We start from the raw sequence: 21,551 nt of genomic DNA on the forward strand, positions 1-21,551 counted from the left end.
AGAAATGGTGAGCAGTGGTTGCCAGGAGCTGAGGAAGGAAGAAATGAGGAAATAGGGATGGACTACTAACGGTAGTTTCTTTCTGAGGTGATAAAAATATTCTGGAATAAGAGAATAGTGACTATTGCACAATCTTGGGATTATGGTAAAAATTAATGAATTGCACAGTGTAAAATGGCCAATTTTATGGTATATGAATTGTGTCCCAATAATAAATACTAATTATACATATGTATATATGTCAGTATGTTTTTATTGATATTTTTGCTTAAAGAATGAAAAGGTTTCAGGCGTGAATAAAAAATTAATATATGAAAGCCATACAAGATATTGCTAATGATTAAGTAAGTAAAATGTGCCATCAAAGTTTTAAAAGAATTTTGTAAAAATACCAGATCAGTTTTGAATTTGAGTTTCGTGGCTTAAAAGACAATTTAAGATTTGAAGAAACATCTACAACCTTTAATTTTCTAAAACTATTGTATTAAGTAAGACTATTGAAAATGAATTTACTGGTTGATATTTTGTTCATTTTACCATGGTATAATTAATGCCTAATTTGAAGGAAAAGTAAAACCTAAAGATCTCCCCTTTGAAACATCGTTCCTAAATTGGGGCAGACAGATTACTACTTACAAAGGTACACAAAACTCTTACCATAGATTCGGAGAGCAGTAACTTGTAAACTTCTGAGCAGCTCTTTATTTGCTCGGGCTGCAGCAGTATGGATAATGTCAATAAGCTGTGTTGAAAGTTCAGGGTTTCGGGAGCCGAGATGAGCAAGCTGCAGTGGTAAACCAGCCAACCAACGTGATAACACTTAACTACGGTATCTAAGGCCATCAAAGAGAAGGGAAATACACCACATTTATTTAAACATTTGAGAGCCTATAAGATGGCTGGCATCATTTATTCATCTATAGCATTCTCTAAGGTTTACCCCACTGTATTTTAAAAGTTTATGTAATTTGGGGCACTATGTAAATTGTAGTTTTATCTTAAAAGACACAGACTCTACTTAGCTTCTTGTGAACTATTTACACTAATTTGTAATAATTATTTTACTATTGATGCACTCAGTACAGGGTGCCCCACATTAAGTGACTTCAAACTTGTGTTATTTCAGTTCTTTCATATACTTGCTAACTCTCTAATGCCTCATCTCGGACACAGCAATCACTTTTGCTGTTCCCCAAGAGCTTAGTGATTTACACATGACCTTTGGAGTCTAACAGACCTGAACTTAAGTCTCAGTCTGGCTGCCCTTTAGCAGAATGACACTCACCAACTTATTTAACCTAAGCTTCCTTCTATAAGGCAGAAACCAACAGTACCTGCATCGAAGTATGAGAATTACTGAAAAATTAAGAAAAGCCCTGACTCAGTAAAGACTCGAATATGTTCTAATAACTACCTATGTATGCTGAGGTATCCCAAATCTCTTATCCTTCACCCAAACATCTCTTCCAGACTATCCCAAATAAACCTCAAACTCACCGGATCTAAAAACGGATTCCTTAGTTCTACTCTTTGTGTTGTCTATGTCACCAGACAGCACCAAACTAAGCCAGGAACTTTCTCACTTTAAAATACTCCTATTTTTTAAAATTTATTGAAACATTTTTGACACACAGTATTATCTTAGTTTCAGGAATGTATCACATAATAATCTGACAACTGTACACACTGCAGATGGTCACCACAAGTCTAGTAACCACCTGTCCTAATAATAGTTACTGTAGTGTTACTGGTCATATTCTTTATGCTGTATATTACATCCCCATGGCTTATTTACTTTGTAACTAAGTTTGTACCTTTTAATCTCCTTCACCTATTGTACACCTCTCCTCTTCCACTGCCCTCATTCTTATACCATATGTCCCAATATGTCACTAAGGGCCAGAGGTTAAACCTCCATAATTTTTATGGGAAGCAAAAGAAAACTCTGAGGCTGCTACAGGTGGTTCCAATTGTCCTTTAGCTGTTAAGCAGACAAGTGGAAATATATGCTCAAAGAGACTTTTACCTTCTCAGTTATGTGCATAAAGGTTACTGGAACTATTATGTATGCCTCTTTATAAAAAAAATTTTTTTAATGAAACCAAAAAGGATAAAGAGAGAGAATTTCTCCAAAGATTTAACCACTCTATCATCTTATTTATACAGATTACAAAGTAACCTGGTAAGAAAAAGAAAAGCAAAATAACAAGGAAACTGTACCGGATTCTGTAAGACCTCAGTTCTTTTTGATAGATTTTACTGAAAAACTTCAGTAACAAAGTCCGAACTGGAATGAGAAGGCCTCTCTGCTGATACAATGTATAAACTGCCTTTATGAGAGACTCTGTAGCCTCTAAAAACAAGAGAAAACAACTGCATGTGAGTCAAAATGTTTCTTCACCAGCACCATACTTCTTCTAAAAAGCACAGAAGCACCTTGTTCCTATGACAAAGCAGATTTTAGCCACAAACTGATGACTACCATCAAAATCCTACATCAATGGCCTAATACAAAAGTCAAACCAACCAGAGATTACAGTACAAATTTTCCTGAGAGACAACAAACCTAGGAAAGGACAGCGAAGAACAGAATACTAGAAAGGTGGATAAGCCAGGAACCAACCAGGAAAGCTCTGTTTTGAATGAAAAGAATTAGTAAGTCACACTAAAAACTGACTTAATGCAACATAACTTCAAGTTGCAAGAAAGGTAAAGAGAGAAGGATCAATTTCTAGTCAAATTAGATCAGAAAAGAGTACTTCTTCATCCTTAGGCTCAATGTCACTTCCTCTTAATAAAACTTACCTCCTTTCACTCCAACTATGTAATCTAGTAGAAAACCGTCCCATCAGCTTCAGAGTGGACCTACCCACTGAAAAAGAGGTGTTCTCAGCAATCAGAGTTCAAGGAAATATTCCTTCATGATTATGCTAGCTACCTTTTATGGGTTGAACGTAAATGACTATGTGAAATGTTTAACAGTTATAACTCAAAGTTAGACTCTAAATATTAATAGCATGCATAAGAGCTCCTCTCTTAAATAAGGACAAAGCATTAACACCTACCTCTGTTTGGCTATATCTGCATTAACCTCCAGAAGACTCCAAGCAATCTGTTCAGCTGCTTACTATTTAGCCTAGAGCCATCTTCAAGGGTTTCCGTTACAAATTTCCTTATCCTTTCTATCCAACTGGAATCCTTCTGCAAAGTTGAGGCATTTGCCAGGGAGACCATGATATCAGACAGTGTTAAATTCAGTAAAAGATGATCTACATTATTCGAGAGAACCGTGTGCCAGGGTCCAGCCCCAGTGGATTCAGGGAAATTTGAAGCGTGGACGGCGTAGGCGAGGAAAACTTATTTGTTTGTTAATATAAGAATATAAGATTAGTTTAGGAAGAAATAGTGTAGTAGGAAAATTAAGTAGAGAAAGAAGGCTGAATAACTTGGTTTACATGGGAAGCCAATAAAGTTTCAGACAAGGAGCTTGCACCATCTACATTAGGCCACCAGTGTCCTCTTGAATATCAGGGGGTGCCCCGCCTTGGGCTCCCCCTCACGTGGATCTTAAAAGCTGAGACAAGTAAGTAGACATGGTGAGCCTCCATGCCCCAGATGGGAATTCAGCCAGAAATTAGAGAGGAGACACGGGGAAACCAGTCCAGCGACTGTCCCCATCCTCTATTGTTCAGAAGGCCTTTTATACTTTTTGATTATACATAGAGATCAATGGGTAACACAAAGTTATACAGCATTAGCAGTCCAGACTCTTATCAAAACCAGGCTTTTCTCTCTGTATACCTAATTGCATACACAAGTCTTAGGTGATTTACATCATCTTCTGGCCAAAAAGGGCCAATTAACATTTTACAGCCTTTTTTCTGATAAGGGTTTGTCAACCAGAAGACTTATTTGTGTTGATCTTCCCAAAGTCTGGTGCCACTCTCAGAAAGCACTAAATAAAGTTACATTCTTACATAGCAAAGATACAGCAACTTATAACAAGTAAAAGGAGTACAGTGATTTATAACAAAAGTAATTAACTCAAAAGTCTAGCGTTGCTAACATCAAAACTACTATATATCTTTTTCCATATCCCGTTTACGTTGATTAACATCCTCCCAGGTGCCTAAAAGATAAAGAATATGGAGGCCTGGCGGCAGTCATTGAGTCAACAGTGAAAACCCTCTACCAATATGATTTTTAACTCTTTAAAAAGGCTCTGTATCTTTAAGATGCTTTAAGCTTTGTGCCTCTCGTGGTTGGGGGCTGTAAGCAATTCACAAGCTGTAAGAGGTCCAGGGGAACCTGTTAGGCAAGCTAGAGAGTTATCAGAGGGGGTTTAACTGAAACATCCCTTTCAAATGCAGAAGACTAAAGCCCTGATTTGACTTTTTTCCAGAGAATATCAGGAGGACAGAATACAAAAGCCGGCAGATTTTTGGTTTTTTGGGGTACATGCCTGGGAAATATCAGGGGTGTAAGGTTGGACCCCAGGGGCCATGATGGGCCAACCCTCCTCTCCCTCCCCCCGGCGAGAAAGTCCCTAATGGAGGATACTCTCAGATCCCAGGGACCAATGACAGCACACTTCACCAGTTGCCATGACGAGCCGCCCCCTCCTCTCCTCCACTGGCGGGGGAAGTCCCTAACTGAGGGAGCCTCCCGGATGCCAGGGATCAATGACAGCACCCTCTGCCAGCTACAGCCGCCCCGCCCTAGCTGCATGAACCACCTCAGCTGCATAAGCCACCCCGCCCCAGCCACATTGAGAAACCTATCGGCTCGTGACCCGCGAACCGGCAACCTATCCAAACCCCCATCTGCTAGCCCAGCCATCCCTCGCAATGTGCATATATAAACAAACTTCCAACGTGGTCCGGGCGCGTGGATTTCCTTGACCTGCCCCGTTCGGGTCCGGGAACCCTGCCCGGGAGCGCTTTGCCGTTAAAGCCTGTTAGACATTTTTTGGTGTACCTGGTCGTCTTTTACCTAACACTTGGCCCCCAACGTGGGGCCCGAGGTGAGGGCCCATCCCGCTCAGAGCAGGATTTGCAGCCCCCTCAGGTCTGGCCCGCACCAGACCAGGTCACCCTGTCACTCCTCCAGGACCATTTAACCGTCTGGCAGGATACGGGGTAAGTTCCAGGGGTAAGTTCCATCAGTCGGGCTCTGGGGGTTTTTGCTCCCGTGGCAATTATGCCTAGGGTATCCAGGTCCCAGTAAATCGCATCCGCGTCAGACCCCCTCCTCCGCAAGCCAGGCTTGCTTCCTTGCCGCCTGTCAATTTGAAGACGTCCATCTTGATTGAGCGGCCTTCTCCTCGCTGGGTTAATGGCCCATTCGGGGACGCCTGACCGGACTACTCCCAGCCCTGTTAACGACTGGTCCAGGACCTTCGTTTCATACTTACCATGGGGGCGGCTGCCTCCAAGCCTGACCGGCCCTGGTCTACACCACTAGAATGTTTACTTGCCAACCTCAGAACTCTACATATCTCTGGAGAAATTCATCCCAAGCGCTTAACTCACCTTTGTTCTGAGGCATGGCCCCAATATTCTTTAGATAATGGCTCACAATGGCCACCAACCAGGACTTTCGATTTTGACATCCTCCGTGACTTAGATAATTACTGCCGGAGGACGGGAAAATGGTCTGAGGTGCCCTACGTACAGGCTTTCTGGCTGTTGTGCTCCCCGTCCCACTCTACGCACCCGCTGTTCCCCTTCTGAAATTCTCCTAACCATGGCTCTCTCTAGCCCTACATCACCAGGGAGGCCGTCAGCAGCCCAGCCAGAGACACCTGAGCCAGAAACTTCTGCCCTTACAGTGCCTCCAGAAGACCTAGTGCCCGCCCCCCACCACACACTCCAGCCCCTGCTACTTCACCAACCTCCCCTCTGTCGCCCTCACCCACTCCCTCCATGTCCTCCCCTCCCCCATCGTCCTCGCAGCCTAGCCCTCCTATAACAAGGCCATCTCTATACCCACCCCTTCCTTCATGCCTGGCCTCACCAACCTCCCCTCTATCACCCTCGCCCACTCCCTCCATGGCCAACTCTCCTGTGGCCATGCCTCCCGCCGTTCCCTTGGCTCCGTCCTTGGTTCTGTCTCTCCATCCACCCTTTCCCCCCTCATCGCCTCCTCCCCCACCACTTTCACAGCCCAACTCTCCTGTGATTATGCCTCCCGCCGCCCCCTTGGCTCTGACCTTGGCTCCGTCTCTCCATCCACCCCTTCCCCCCTTATCGTCTCCCCCTTCACTGTCCTCACAGCCCGACTCTTCTGTGACTACACCACTCGCTGCTCCCATGGCTCCACCTCAATGTCCACCCCTTCCTCCATGCCCCCCCTTTCTGACTCACCAGTCAGCTCACACACAAGATCCCAAACCACTCCCAACATGCCACCAGCTTCCCTGTTTCCTCTCCGCCAGGTGGACGGCCTGGAGGGTCTCACCCATGTCCACGTACCCTTTTCACTCCAGGACCTTGCCCATATCGAACAGTGCCTAGGCTCCTACTCAGCCAACCCTTCCAATTACATCAAAAACTTCACCCAGCTGTCTCGATCTTATGCCCTCACTTGGCAAGACATATTTGTCATCCTGGGGTCCACTACTACCCCAGAAGAAAGAAAGGCCATTTGGGCTGCAGCAAGGGAGACAGCAGACCAGAGGCATCTAGTCAACCCAGCTGACCCTGCTCGGCCACCTGGAGCAGCTGCTATTCCAGACACAGACCCAGACTGGGACTATCAAGAGGGACAAAAAGGGAAGGCCAATATTCAATACATGATAGAATGCCTAGTAGAGGGAATGGAGACCACCTCCCTTAAGGTAGTAAGCCTACTTAAACTAGATGAAGTGACCCAGGGCCCCGATGAAAACCCAGCAGCCTTTCTTAACAGGCTGACAGAGGCTCTCACCACCTATACCCGGATTGCCCCAGATTCTCCGGCGGGGGTTACTACCCTAGCCAACCGTTTTATATCCCAATCAGCTTCATACATCAGAAAAAAACTTTCCAAGGCTGAGGATGGGCCTCAGACCCCCTTCCAAGACCTGGTAAAAATGGCCTTTAAGGTTTACAATGCCCGAGAAGAAACCGCTGAAGCTAGCTGCAAGACAAGGCTTAAAAAAAAGCCAAACTCCAGGCCGACCTCCTTGAAAAACACACCCAGGCACTTGTAGCAGCCCTGCGGCCGGCCACAGGACAAAAGGTGGGTCCCCAGAAGCCACCACCGGGAGCCTGCTTCAAATGCGGTCATGAGGGCCACTGGGCCCGCCAATGCCGAAACCCCCAGCCCCCAAAAAAGCCATGCCCTCACTGCAAACAACGGGGACACTGGGCGAGTGGCTGTCCCCAGGCGACTCAGACCCCGACCTTACCGGGCCGGGGTCTGGGCCCCCAAAAGGACATTTCCTCTCTACACCCTGCCTTGGAACTTCTCTCCTTTGATCAAGATTGACGGCACCCAGACTCAGGGACCCCCATAACCCAAGCCAAGCCCAGGGTAATGCTTCAAGTGGCGGGTAAGTCTATCAATTTTTTGATAGATACAGGGGCTGCTTATTCGATTCTTCCCTCCTTTGGGGGCACCTTACATCCTTCCCAGGTCTCGGTGGTAGGTATAGATGGCACATCTTCACGACCCTTGCAGACTGGGCCACAGCCCTGTCAACTTGACCACTTCTTGTTCACTCACTCTTTTCTGATAATCCCTTCACGTCCCACTCCCCTGCTAGGGAGAGACATTTTAGCTAAACTTAAAGCCACCATTCACTTACCTCTTCCACTTTCCTAATCTCTCACCTTGCCCCTACTCCTCCTCTGCTCCCCTGAAGCCCCAATTGTCGACCCTACCATTTGGGACACTGAAATCCCTCTGGTAGCAACCCATCACACCCCCATCCTGATCAAACTATGTAATCCTTCCCATTTCCCAAGCTGCCCTCAATTCCCCATCTCTCAGACTCACCTACACGGTCTTAAGCCAATCATAGACCACCTCTTAGGCCAGGGCCTCTTGGTCCTCACGGCCTCCCCCTGCAATACCCCCATTCTCCCAGTACAGAAAGCTTCTGGCGGCTACCGACTGGTCCAGGACCGTCAACTGATAAACGAGGCCATAATCCCTGCTCATCCAATTGTCCCCAATCCTTGTATCTTACTTTCTGACATCCCTAGCAATATGACTCACTTTTCTGTCATAGACCTCAAAGATGCCTTTTTCACTATTCCCTTACACCCAGACTGCCAGTTCCTCTTTGCTTTCACATGGACTGACCCAGAAACCCGACAATCCTCCCAGCTAACATGGACAGTCCTTCCCCAAGGGTTTAGAGACAGCCCCCATTTTTTGGCCAGGCTCTGGCCTGGGATCTGGCTACATGTCCTCTGGCCCCTAGTGTCCTCTTACAGTATGTGGATGACCTTCTGCTCTGCAGGCCCTCACAAGCTCTCTCTCAGACACATACCACTATTCTTCTTAACTTCCTTAGCTCTAAAGGATACCGAGCGTCTCAACAAAAGGCCCAACTCACCCAGACCTCTGTAACATACCTAGGTCTAAAGATTACCCCAACAACTAAAGCTCTAACTACTGACAGAGTCAGTCTTCTCCGAGACCGCTGCCCTCCTTCCACTGGGGAACAAATCTTATCCTTTTTGGGGTTAACAGGATTCTTCCGGCACTGGGTCCCCAACTATGCTTCACTGGCTAAACCTCTCTACACAGCTGCAAAAGACACCCCTACTGGACCACTCTCTTCAGAAACAGCTCAAAAAGGCTTTCTACAACCTCCACTCAGCTTTGCTGTCCTCTTCCCCACTCTTCCTGCCCAATCCCAACCTCCCCTATCACCTGTATACTGATGAAAAAGGGGGCATAGCCTTTGGAGCCCTCATACAGCCTGCGGGCTCTGAAGTGCTGCCAGTGGCATTTATCTCCAAACAGCTAGACCCCACCGCCCGGGGATGGTTCCCCTGCCTACGTGCCCTGGCAGCAGCAGCTTCTCTATACGCAGATGCAAAAAAGCTAATTCTAGACCAACCCCTAACTATATTCTCACCACACCGTCTGGCTGACCTCTTGGCTTCCAGATTCCTGTCAGACCTTAGCGACTCTCGGCTCCAACAATTCCACTTAGTCTTTCTGGATAACCCCAGGTTACTTTGGGTCGCAGCTCCCAACTAAACCCCCTATCTTCTCTCCCTTCGCTTCCGACCTGTCCTTCAGGCAAGGACACAGAGCCTCACTCATGCATAGAGGTCCTAGACACTCTCACCCAACCGCCCCCAAACCTTTTTGCTACTCCACTGCAAAACCCAGACCTCACACTGTTTGTAGCAGTTCAAAACGAGACCCTACTGGGCGCCGGGCATATGCAATTGTGACCACCAATGACATCCTCGAGGCTTGCCCACTGCCAGAGGGAACCACCTCCCAAAAGGCAGAACTAATAGCACTCACTAGAGCCTTACACCTGGAAACAGGGAAACGGGTTAACATTTATACCGATTCCAAATATGCCTTTTTAATTGCACATTCACATTCAGCTATCTGGAGGGAGAGAGGATTCCTCACCACCAAGGGATCACCCATCTCTAATGCCCCTCTAATCACCAAGCTCCTGGAGGCCATCTCACAGCCCACTCAGGTAGCCATCCTACACTGCAAAGGACATCAAACGACTCATGACACAGTTTCCTTAGGCAACAATAGGGCTGGCCAGGTGGCCCAACAGATAGCCTTACAGCAGGGGCCTCTGCCTATACTATTTCTTAAGACCTCCCGTACACCTAACTACTCAAAGGCAGAAACGGAGGCCCTCCTCTCACAGGAGGGCACTTCCAAACACCCCTCGGGATGGATCACACTCCACGACAAACTAGTCCTACCCGAAAAACAGGCAATGTCCATTATCACCCAGATCCATGACTCTTTAACCACAGTGGCTTGTGATGGCCCGACACGAGGCCCCTTATCCCCAAACCCTCCAATATGTGGAAAACCCGGGCTATTCTTTCTCTGTAATCAGACCACCTTACTACAATGTTTTCCACCCAACTGGACTCAGCCTTGCACCCCAGTTTTCCTTACGCTTACCTGACCATTCTGACACCACAGGCGATGGAAGACCAGATCTGACCAACCCACCGCCGACGAAGGGCACTGGCTGCAGCTCCCCTGCTCCTCGGAGAGGGTTATTCACAGCCTTAGGACTGGGGGCAGGGGGATTGGGGGCAGCCACACACTTTTACTACAAGCTTTCCGCAGACCTCAGTCGAGACCTGGACAAGGTGGCAGACTCCTTGATGGCATTACAGACCCAGATAACTTCTCTGGCAGGAGTAGCTCTCCAAAATCGAAGGGCCCTAGACCTGCTAATGGCCGAAAAAGGGGGAACCTGTCAGTTCTTAGGGGAAGACTGTTGTTTTTTCATTAATGCCTCAGGGATAGTTCAGAACAAGGTCCAAGAGTTGAGAGAAAGCATCAGACTTAGACAGGCCAAGTCAGGCGGTTCCAACTTTTGGGGATGGTGGAAGTCATCTTGGGCAAAATGGCTTTTCCCACTTCTCGGACCCCTCACCACCTTGTTCCTCATCCTGTCGACAGGACCTTGTGTTTTTCAGATCCTCCTCCAGAGGGTCAGGGACCTGACCCAGACGGCTACTGGACGGATGCTGATGGTGGCCGCATACTCCAAACTCCCGTCCAGAGACCCTGAGGCCCCTTAAAGGTCACCGGGATCCGGCCACGACCCTCAGCCCCAACAACGCCCCAGTTTAGCAGGAAGTAGCAAGAAACGATAACGGCACCCCTTATCCTATCAAAAGGGTCAGATTGTAAGGTCGGACCCCGGGGGGCCATGATGGGCCGCCCCTCCTCTCCCTCCCCCTGGCGAGAAAGTCCCTAATGGAGGATCCTCTCAGATCCCAGGGACCAATGACAGCACACTTCACTGGTTGCCATGACGAGCCGCCCCCTCCTCTCCCCCACCGGCGGGGGAAGTCCCTAACGGAGGGAGCCTCCCGGATGCCAGGGACCAATGACAGCACACTCAGCCAGCTAAAGCCACCCCGCCCCAGCTGCATAGAGAAACCTATCAGCTCTCGATGCCGCGAACCAGCAACCTATTCAAACCCCCATCCGCTAGCCCAGCCATCCCTCGCGATGTGCATATATAAACAAACATCCAACGCGGTCCTGGCGCCACGGATTTCCTTGACCTGCCCGGTTCGGGTCCGGGAACCCTGCCCAGGAGCGCTTTGCCATTAAAGCCTGTTAGACATTTTTTGGTGTACCTGGTTGTCTTTTACCTAACAAGGGGGAACCCATGAAGCCTAATCACATCCTTACGTTTTGTCAGGCTTCCTTCCTCATGACCTTGTCATTGGCAGGATTCCTCATGCTGGCTCCCGGCAGTGCAATGCTTGATGCAAAAAACAAAGACACACATAACTGTTACGTGTTATATCTACCATGCCTACTTCACTTAAATCCTTAACTATTCCTCCCAGATTCCCTGGTAGCTCAAAGGATAAAGAGTCTGCCCGCAGTGTGGGAGACCCAGGTTCAATCCCTGGGTTAGGAAGATCCCCTGGAGAAGAAAATGGCAACCCACTCCAGTATTCTTGCCTGCAAAATCCCTTGGAGAGCGTACGCTAGAGTCCATAGGGTCACAAAGAGTTGGATACAACTGAGAAACTAACACAAGCCACTTTTGCAGTAGCCGGTATAGAATGGATGGTAGGAACACCAACCTCAGGGACTGAGTTCTAACAGCACTTGAAGGAGGTGAGCCTCAAAAGTTTTCAAGATGAATTTCATATGCTCCAACCACAGGCTTTCGAATTACAACAAAAGGGAGGGTCTAGTCTATCAGGATTTCGACCTAACCTAATTTCAGCTAGTTTGTCTGCCACCTCACTTCAGTTCAGTTCAGTTCAGTTGCTCAGTAGTGTCCAACTCTCTGCAACCCCATGAATCGCAGCACGCCAGGCCTCCCTGTCCATCACCAACTCCCAGAGTTCACTCAGAATCGAATCCATTGAGTCAGTGATGCCATCCAGCCATCTCATCCTCGGTCGTCCCCTTCTCCTCCTGCCCCCAATCCCTCCCAGCATCAAGGTCTTTTCCAATGAGTCAACTCTTCCCATGAGGTGGCCAAAGTACTGGAGTTTCAGCTTTAGCACCATTCCTTCCAAAGAAATCCAAAGGTTGATCTCCTTCAGAATGGACTGGTTGGATCTCCTTGCAGTCCAAGGGACTCTCAAGAGTCTTCTCCAACACCACACTTCAAAAGCATCAATTCTTCGGCGCTCGGCCTTCTTCACAGTCCAACTCTCACATCCATACATGACCACAGGAAAAACCATACCCTTGACTAGACGGACCTTTGTTGGCAAAGTAATGTCTCTGCTTTTGAATATGCTACTAGGTTGGTCATAACTCTTCTTCCAAGGAGTAAGCGTCTTTTCATTTCATGGCTGCAGTCACCATCTGAAGTGATTTTGGAGCCCAAACAAATAAAGTCTGACACTGTTTCCATTCTTTCCCCATCTATTTCCCATGAAGTGATGGGACCGGATGCCATGATCTTTGTTTTCTGAATGTTGAGCTTTCAGCCAACGTTTTCACTCTACTCTTTCACTTTCATCAAGAGGCTTTATAGTTCCTCTTCACTTTCTGCCATAAGGGTGATGTCATCTGCATATCTGAGGTTATTGATATTTCTCCCAGCAATCTTGATTCCAGCTTGTGTTTCTTCCAGTCCAGCGTTTCTCATGATGTACTCTGCATAATAAGTTAAATAAGCAGGGTGACAATAAACAGCCTTGACGTACTCCTTTTCCTATTTGGAACCAGCACCCTCCCCTAATTTCCAACTTCTTTCCACCCGACAAAAAAAAAACCCTCAATAAGTCACATTGTACTCGGCCTTCGGTAATTTCCTAACACCTTACGCTCACGAGTTCCTCCAAACTCTACCTAGGGGCGAATCGGAGACACCTGACTTTCCAAAGAACAAATATCCCAGACCAGGACCACTAGAGACATCCGATGGTCCGAACCTGCTCGGTTGGTTACTCCACACCTGGACTGCGAGGGCCGATTAAGAGACGACTGCGCATCCTCAACCCCAGACTTTGGTCCCGTATCCCATAAGCGAAGACTCCATGGTTTTCAAGAAACTATCTTTCCTTCTCCCACAGGGGACGGCAGTCCGGACCGCAGTCCAGGAAGCGGGGCCCAATTAACGCACACCGGCCTAAAAGTCTCCTAGATCCAAAACCGCGCAAACCCTCCCAGTCACTTGAAACTCTTCAAATGACCTCGGGGTGCTCGCCCCCTTGCTGCCCCTCTCCGCACCCAGGCCCTGCTCTGTCGGAGCGCCACAACCCGGCCCCCGGGGGACTCAGACTGATCCCAGCCCGCCCTACCCGCCTGGGCCGCGGACCGAGGGGCAACGGCCCAGGGCAACGGCCCCGCGCGCCGTCCCGCGCCCCGGGAGGGCCTGGCCCAACCGCCGGCGACAGCTCACCTGCGGACCCGGCCGGGACCCGGGCGCGGAGGCAGAGGGGAAGAACGTGCGAGGAAGAGCCCAGTGGGCAACGGCGGGCACCACCGGCCTCAGCCTCTCGCACCGGAAGCGTGTTTTCAAATCGCCTCGGCCTCACGCGGCCGCGTCTCCTTCCGCCGCCCGGAAATCAGGGCCCCTCCTCCGCCGCGCTGCGCTCGAGCGCGGCCAGAGAGGTGGGAGCGGGAGTGGCAGGCCCCGCCCCCAGGAGGAGGGGCCGGCCCGCGCCGGAAGCTCCCCGCGCTCCGGGAATCCGAGATCGTAGAGCGCAGGATCCAAGGACAAAGCTTGGCCCCCCTCTGAACTTCCGTGGCGTGCATTTACTGATGGGTGTCGCCCAGGTCGCAGCCAGTTGAGGGTTGGCGTCTTCTCACCCTGCTAGAGCACTGTTCTTCAGACCTGGAGTCACATTCAAATAAGAGTATAAGTTGAACTGAATTGAGAAAGAGGAAAAGTTTGGGGCTGCAAGAACCCTAGAATTCCTGGGAACTTTAACCTGGATGGAGCAATTAAGAATTAGTTGACAAGAAGGAAAAATACACCTAGCACCTGGAGTCCGAAAGTCTTAGTTGAGGATTTTCTCTAATATTTAGTTTCTCAGCACTAGGTAGGGTTCCTGCTGCTGAAATCAAGTGGGCCCAGAGAATTTAAGAGAGAAAGTTGAATGCCTAGAAAGGAACTGGGAAAGCAAAGACAATGCGTCTTTGAAAGATAGCCTTGCCAAAGATTTGCAGGAGGCGTGGAGCCCCAGATATGGATTTTAGAACTTGATTTAAATTTGTTTATACAGTTTACCAGGTTATAAGACTTAGTAAAGTGAATAAGGAGTGAGCCTCAGTTTGCTGGATAGGGATTAACAGCAGTGATGTCTGGGAGCTCAGTGGAAGCATCTGGTCCACGCCTCTCTCCAAGCTTAAGCTTTACATGTTTCTTCGTTTGTAGATGGCATTCTCTCTGTCTTCACAATGTCCTCCTTTCCTGTGTGTCTGTGTCCAAATTTCCTATTTATAAGGACACACGTCATTTAGGGCATACCCTAATGACCTCATTTTAACTTGATTACCTCTGTGAAGACTCATTTCCAAATAAAGTCACCTGAGGTAGCAGGGGTTAGGACTTCAACATGTCTTTTCAGAGGGACACAATTCAACCTTTAACAGTCAGTAGAATCTGTGTCCAGGAATGGCTTATATTTCTGAACATCTTTGGTTGTCTATGCTCAGAAGCATATTCTGAGCATAATTCTAACCTAAACTTTGCATCTTGTTTGTTCTGTATACTGGGCTACCAGTTAATATTTGCTTTGGAACTAGTGTACTACTGCTTTAAAAAAAAATTGAAGCTCTATTAATCTAATAAATTTGATTTTATAATGTGTTAATTGTTCAGTTGTGTCCAACTAATTGTGATCATGTGGACTGTAGCCTGGCAGGCTCCTCTGTACACAGAATTTGCCAGGCAAGAATACTGGAATGGGTAAGCGGTTCCCTTCTCCAGGAAATCTTCCCAATCCAGGGATTGTACCCGGGTCTCTTGCATTGCAGGCAAATTCTTTATGATCTGAGCCACCAGGGAAACTTTTATAATGTCAAGACAGATAATAAAAGCGTAAACATGTTAACTTGGCTCTTACATTTCAGGTCTACTACTAACACAAAACCAGAGACTCTCTGAAGAAATGTGAAAAGGACGAGTTCAAATTTGCTACAATGATCAGGGACTGGAAAAGTGCATTCTCTAGGAATTAATCGATACATTATATACATATGACTTGATACACTGCCTGGCACACAGCAAGCCTTCAATAATTGGCAACAGATTTTCCTGTTGATGATGCGTCATTAGACAGTGTTTGTGCAAAATGAAAACTTTTAGTCAAGTTTCTTAGATAAATGAACCAGTTCTGACTTTAAATGGTACTGGCACAAAAACAGAAATACAGATCAAAGCAACAAAATAGAAAGCCCAGAGATAAATCCACACACCTATGGACACCTTATCTTTGACAAAGGAGGCAAGAATATTCAATGGATTAAAGACAATCTCTTTAACAAGTGGTGCTGAGAAAACTGGTCAGTTCAGTTCAGTTCAGTTGCTCAGTCGTGTCCGACTCTTTGCGACCCCATCAATCGCAGTATGCCAGGCCTCCCTGTCCATCACCAACTCCCGGAGTTCACTCAGACTCATGTCCATCGAGTCCGTGATGCCATCCAGCCATCTCATCCTGGGTCGTCCCCTTCTCCTCCTGCCCCCAATCCCTCCCAGCATCAGGGTCTTTTCCAATGAGTCAACTCTTCGCATGAGGTGGCCAAAGTACTGGAGTTTCAGCTTTAGCATCATTCCTTCCAAAGAAATCCCAGGGCTGATCTCCTTCAGAATGGACTGGTTGGATCTCCTTGCAGTCCAAGGGACTCTCAAGAGTATTCTCCAACACCACAATTCAAAAGCATCAATTCTTTGAGGCTCAGCCTTCTTCACAGTCCATCTCTCACATCCATACATGACCACTGGAAAAACCATAGCCTTGACTAGACAGACCTTACTCGGCAAAGTAATGTCTCTGCTTTTGAATATGCTGTCTAGGTTGGTCATAACTTTTCTTCCAAAGAGTAAGCGTCTTTTAATTTCATGGCTGCAGTCACCATCTGCAGTGGGATTCTATGTTGAAAGTCAGAAGGTACAAGCACCAGGTTAATGTCCTTATTCCCAAGGATGATAGGATGGTAGCTCAAAAGTTTTAACAAATGATACAGCTCAACACCAGACAATCCACACAGGGGCCCAGGTTCAAAATACCATGACAGCCAGCCTAGTGCCTCCCAAGTGAACATCAACCCTGAGGGAAATAAGATACAAGGAAGCGCATGTAACAATAGGTAACTAGAAACTCTGAATCCGGATATCAAAACCCCTAAATTTACAGAGAAAGAAATGAGACAGTCTTCCTTATTATACTCAACTAAAGAAAATGTTAAAATTAACAAATGGCTGTTACAGAGCCTGGGGCATTATTTCCAAAATATTATCCCTTAAAACAGCATTTTGCAATTAACATACTATAGTCAGAAGTTTACTTTTTTAAAACTTTATTTCCATAACTTTACGATGATTACACACACACATGCACAGCTATTCTATATTTGCCATTACTTTCTGAATATAGGTGATTAAGCATGAGTGTCACCAGCAATATTTCAATATTTTTCCATGGTTTTGAAACTGTACAGGTTAATTTTTTATTTTTTCTAATGTGAGCAATTTTTTTTTCTTACTTCTCTGCATTCTATAAAATAAAATAACAAGCCTTGATTGTTCCTGCTGTGCTTATAGTAAATGTGTGTGAGAATGGTTAGGATAGAGAAGAAAACCAGCCCTCTCATCTGTGGAGACAATAGCTGGTGCTTTTCACTATGCAGTAAGAAACTACAAAACTTTTAGCTCTGAGACTTCCACTGCTAAGACTCCATTCTAAAAGAAAAACCAGACACATAAACAGAGGCTTATGTATAAGCTATGTACAAGAATGTTGGTCCCACCAATGTTTACAGAGTGGAAAATCAGAAACAGTCTAAATGTGCAGAAGTTAGGGAATGGTTATAGAAAGTATGGTAAATCCTTAGGAAGGAATACACTGAAGACTTTTTTTGAAGTATTTTTGGGACTTCCCAGGTGTTCCAGTGGCTAAAAGTGCACTCTCCGAATGCAGGAGAGCATGTTCAACCCCATGTGCTACAATTACGATCTGGCACAGCCAAATAAATAGGTAAATAAAAATTAAAAATACTTTTAAGAATATTTAGGGATGTGGGGAAATCTTCAGTGGAAGGATCAGACCCAAAAGTTGGTCAGAGAACTTTTTTTTGGTAGAAATATTCCAGCTAATAAATGAAGATGGAATGAAAGGATTAAAACATCACCATTTTCAAAAGCCCTTAGTAAACAAATGGTAATGATCATAAACAGCTTCTTAAATCATGGAGGGTGAAACAAACATTACATACATTATTAAAGAACACAATACTATCTTTTAAAAAGACTTACCAAAAAATTCAAAGTTAAATATGATCAAGCCTACATCTATGGAATGTATGTAAATTAAGGGCAGAAACGACACCCTGGCAATGTAATCAGCACCTCCTGGATGCAGGAAACAAGACAAACCACCTGTTTCTTCTGGGGAAAAGCTGATTTGAAGGAATAAAAAGAGACTGAGTAACTCTCTTGGTAATTGTCACATTGCACTCGAAATGATGGGGGTTATTTCCAAATATCTTTTCATATTGGTTTCTAAGATAATTCCACAGTGATAAGAGAATAGACCCTGTGTGATTCCAATGCCTTTAAGACCATGAAATTTTTGCACCTTGTTTTATGTCCGTGGATAAGTTCCAGTGTCTCCTAGTTTACAGTCTATGGGAACTTGAATAGAATTTGTGTCTTACTTTTCTATAAAAATTGTATAAATCTTAATTATATTGAATTGGTTCATAGTGTTTTTCAGGTCTAGTATATCCTTCTATTTCTCTATATATTCATTCTCTTAATTTTTGAGGGTTTGATACTAAAACTCCAACTAAAAATCTTAATTTATCTTCTTAAAAAATAATTGTAACATACAGTGTAGCTATATGTAATCTTGTTCTGTATTTTCCAAGTCTCCTGTAAATGTGTTATCGCAGTTTCATAATTTAAAAAATTAAAATAAAAAACTACTATGTATAAAATAAATAAGCCCCAAGGATATATTGTACAACACAGAGAATATAGTCATTATTTCATAATAACTTAAATGGGGTATAATCTATAAAAACACTGATTCACTATATTGTAATACTGAAACAAATTAACTACGTGCTCGTGCATGCTCTGTCTCTTCAGTGGTGTCTGACTCTTTGCTACCCTGTGGACTATAGAACACCAGGCTCTTCTGTCCATGGGATTCTCCAGGCAAGAATCCTGGAGTAGGTTGCCCTGCCCTCCTCTGGGGGATCTTCCCGACCCAGAGATTGAACCCAAGTCTCCTGTGTCTCCTGCATTGCAGGCGGATTCTTTACCGCTGAGCCACCAGGGAAGTAAATCAACTATGCTTCAATATAAATACCCTCCCCAAAAAAGAGATTGAGTAGGAAGCTAACGGAGAAGGCAATGGCAACTCACTCCAGTACTCTTGCCTGGAAAATCCCATGGATGGAGGAGCCTGGTAGGGTGCAGTCCGTGGGGTCGCAAAGAGTCAGACACGACTGAGTGACTTCACTTTCACTTTTCACTTCCACGCATTGGAGAAGGAAATGGCAACCCATTCTAGTGTTCTTGCCTGCAGAATCCCAGGGACGGGGGAGCCTGGTGGGCTGCTGTCTATGGGGTCACACAGAGTCGGACCGGACTGAAGTGACTTAGCAGCAGCAGCAGCAGAAAGCTAAAGATCAGAGAATCTTAAGTGATACATCAACCAAGAACCCTGATTTAAACAAAGAAACTAAATTATATATCATGGCAATCAAGGAAATATGAACACTAGATCTTTGATAATATTAAGGAATCATGGATAATGATTAAGGAATTTTAATTATTTTTTTAAAGGCTTACTGCCTTTTAAGAAAACATGCTGAAACATTTATGGATGAAATGATGATATAAGATTATTTGCTTTGCTTTAGTTTAGGATTTGCTTCAATCATCTCTATGAGGGGTTAGGAGGTGAGGTGGGTCGAGCAGAAATAAAAAAAGTTTGTCCATGAGCTGAAAGCTGTTGAAGCTTGAGGATAAGAGAATATGGAAATTTGTGTTCTGTTGTTTATGTGTGAAAATTTCTATACTATAATCTTAAAAAAGAAAAAAAAAAAAAACAGAAAAAAGACTAGTAGACCCATTGGTTTTTTAAAAAAAGTAAGTAGGTCATAAGAGAATAAGATTTCCAATAAGGAATAAATAACCTACAAAGAGCTATATAATGGTTATCCTACTGGAAATTTTAATATAAATAAACTCACTTATTTGGGAAAGTTTCTTTCAGGTTATATGTTGTATTTGGAAAATATAACAGTCATACCCAGGGGCAAGTGACAGGACTCATCTGTGCACCTGGGTCTTTGCTGCCAGTGCCTGTGACACTTAACTATTTTACGATTACCACGCTACCATTCTCAGAATATAAGGCAAATCTTGCCTAAAACACTGTCACCGACCCCAGAGGGTCCTAGTCCGGAGTCTTCAAGAAGGTCTTCCTCCAGAAATTAGACATGGTCCTTGTGTAGTTCTGTCCTCTAGGATCTTTCTCCCAAGTAACAAAAGAACAAGAGGAGAAAGGCAAAGATGTTCTGGATTTTTTAAAGAATCATCTGGGTGGATCAAGCCGTTTCTTTCTTTCTTGGGTGCACATTTACAAAGTCCCTCACCTGTGACAAGCTTCAGTGTTAGGTCTTGGTGACACATTCCTACTCAGAGACTGTCTCCTGGGGGAGATAGAGAAGCAAGCAGACAGGTAGTAGCAAATAGCTTCTTAATCTGAATAAGATCAATTTAATTTGAAAGGGGAAGTAGGTTTACAGCAGTCCCTTTTCTCTTCATTGCCAGATTACCTCATTGCTTTAAAAGAAAATGAGCTCTTCCTCCTCAAGGGTTTGGCAAACAATAGTCAGCAGATTTGTGTGAAAAAAAAAAGTATACATAGTCAATTAGGGATGGGTTACAAATTCCTATTCGGGGAGTGTCCAAATTGGGAACCTGGGAGTAGGGTGGAAAGGAGATTTTCCCTTTTGAATACTTGATGCCTTAAAAATTTTGAACCACGTGAATGTATTGCTTAATGTAATTAACTAGTTAACTTGTTAAAGATTAAATAAATAAATAAAAATAAAGATTAAAATGGAGACCATAATGCCTAAAAAAGGATAAAGAGATTAACATCACAGGGCCATTTGTTCTTAATGTAAAAACTAATACAAATCACTCTATTGAGAATCAAAAGGGCCATTATAATTAAATGACACATAATATCAGATTCTCTTTTGCAAAATAGGTCCTTATGGGCAAAGTTGGTGAATTCTGAATAAAATCTCTAAGTTAGATAACACTATTGTATGAATATTAACTTCTTGACTTTAATAATAGTACTGTGGTTATATAAACGTCTTTTTTAAGAAACACATCAAAACGTTAGGGGTAAAGAGCTGTCATATCTGCAACTTTCTCTGAAAGAGTGAGGATGAGGTATATAGAGAAAGACAGAGAGAAAATAATAATAAAGTAGACTCGATAAAATGTTAATGTTTACCGGCAAAGAGGAGCGCCTGGAACTGTCACGCACTAATGGTAGAAGTAAAAAAATTATGACTATTTTTGAAACCAGGCAATGCTTTAATAATGTTAAACATAGACTTATCATATGACCTAGCAATTACACTTCTAGGCATTTACCCAAGAGAAATTAAAACATAGAGATCCAAAATGTGTGTATAAGAATGTTCGTATCAACTTTATTCATAATAGCCCAAAGTGTAAATGATCTCCATGTTCATCAATAGGAGAGTGAATCACGTTCATCAATAGGAGATGAATAAACAGATGTTTATCAATATGAGAGTGAATAAACAAAGGTATTCCCACACAAATGTTTCACAAACATTACTTTCGCAAACAGATGGAATATTCACCTGCAAAGCCTGAGACCTGGGTTCCATCTGATCCCTGGGTTGGGAAGATCCCGTGGAGAAGGGAAAGGCGACCCACTCCACTATTCTGGCCTGGAGAATTCCATGGACTGTATAGACCATGAGGTGACAAAGGGTCAGACACTGAGTCACTTTCACTCCACTTCATTCACACAGTAGACACGGGAGATGATTCTCCATGGGTCCCTTGTGTTTCCACACGTCTTATGAACAGAGGCACTGATGGTTTTGCTCCAGACAATCTTCTCAAAAAAACACTTGCATAGCAGATACCCTTGCAAAATATAGTTTCTCCA

At 45.0% G+C, this 21,551-nt stretch overlaps 1 long non-coding RNA gene across 15 annotated transcripts in view; it reads right to left on the reverse strand.

The window, feature by feature from the left end:
• Positions 1–13,720, reverse strand: part of LOC105607506 (uncharacterized) — a 63,977-nt gene extending 50,257 nt beyond the window's left edge. For 4 of the 15 annotated variants that reach the window (XR_009599182.1, XR_009599184.1, XR_006058616.2 and 1 more), the window contains exons 1-4: positions 13,550–13,720; positions 3,066–12,801; positions 2,221–2,353; positions 658–833 (exon numbers count right to left, since the gene is read on the reverse strand). This is a non-coding gene — a long non-coding RNA (uncharacterized LOC105607506). Of the gene's footprint in view, positions 1–657; positions 834–2,220; positions 2,354–2,805; positions 2,873–3,065; positions 12,802–13,549 lie in introns of all 15 variants that reach the window. The other 11 variants (XR_009599185.1, XR_006058621.2, XR_009599189.1 and 8 more) reach the window with 10 other exon arrangements.
• Positions 13,721–21,551: the final 7,831 nt, after the last annotated feature.

Source organism: Ovis aries, chromosome 2 (assembly GCF_016772045.2).
Source record: "Ovis aries strain OAR_USU_Benz2616 breed Rambouillet chromosome 2, ARS-UI_Ramb_v3.0, whole genome shotgun sequence".
Classification (NCBI taxonomy): Eukaryota; Metazoa; Chordata; class Mammalia; order Artiodactyla; family Bovidae; genus Ovis; species Ovis aries.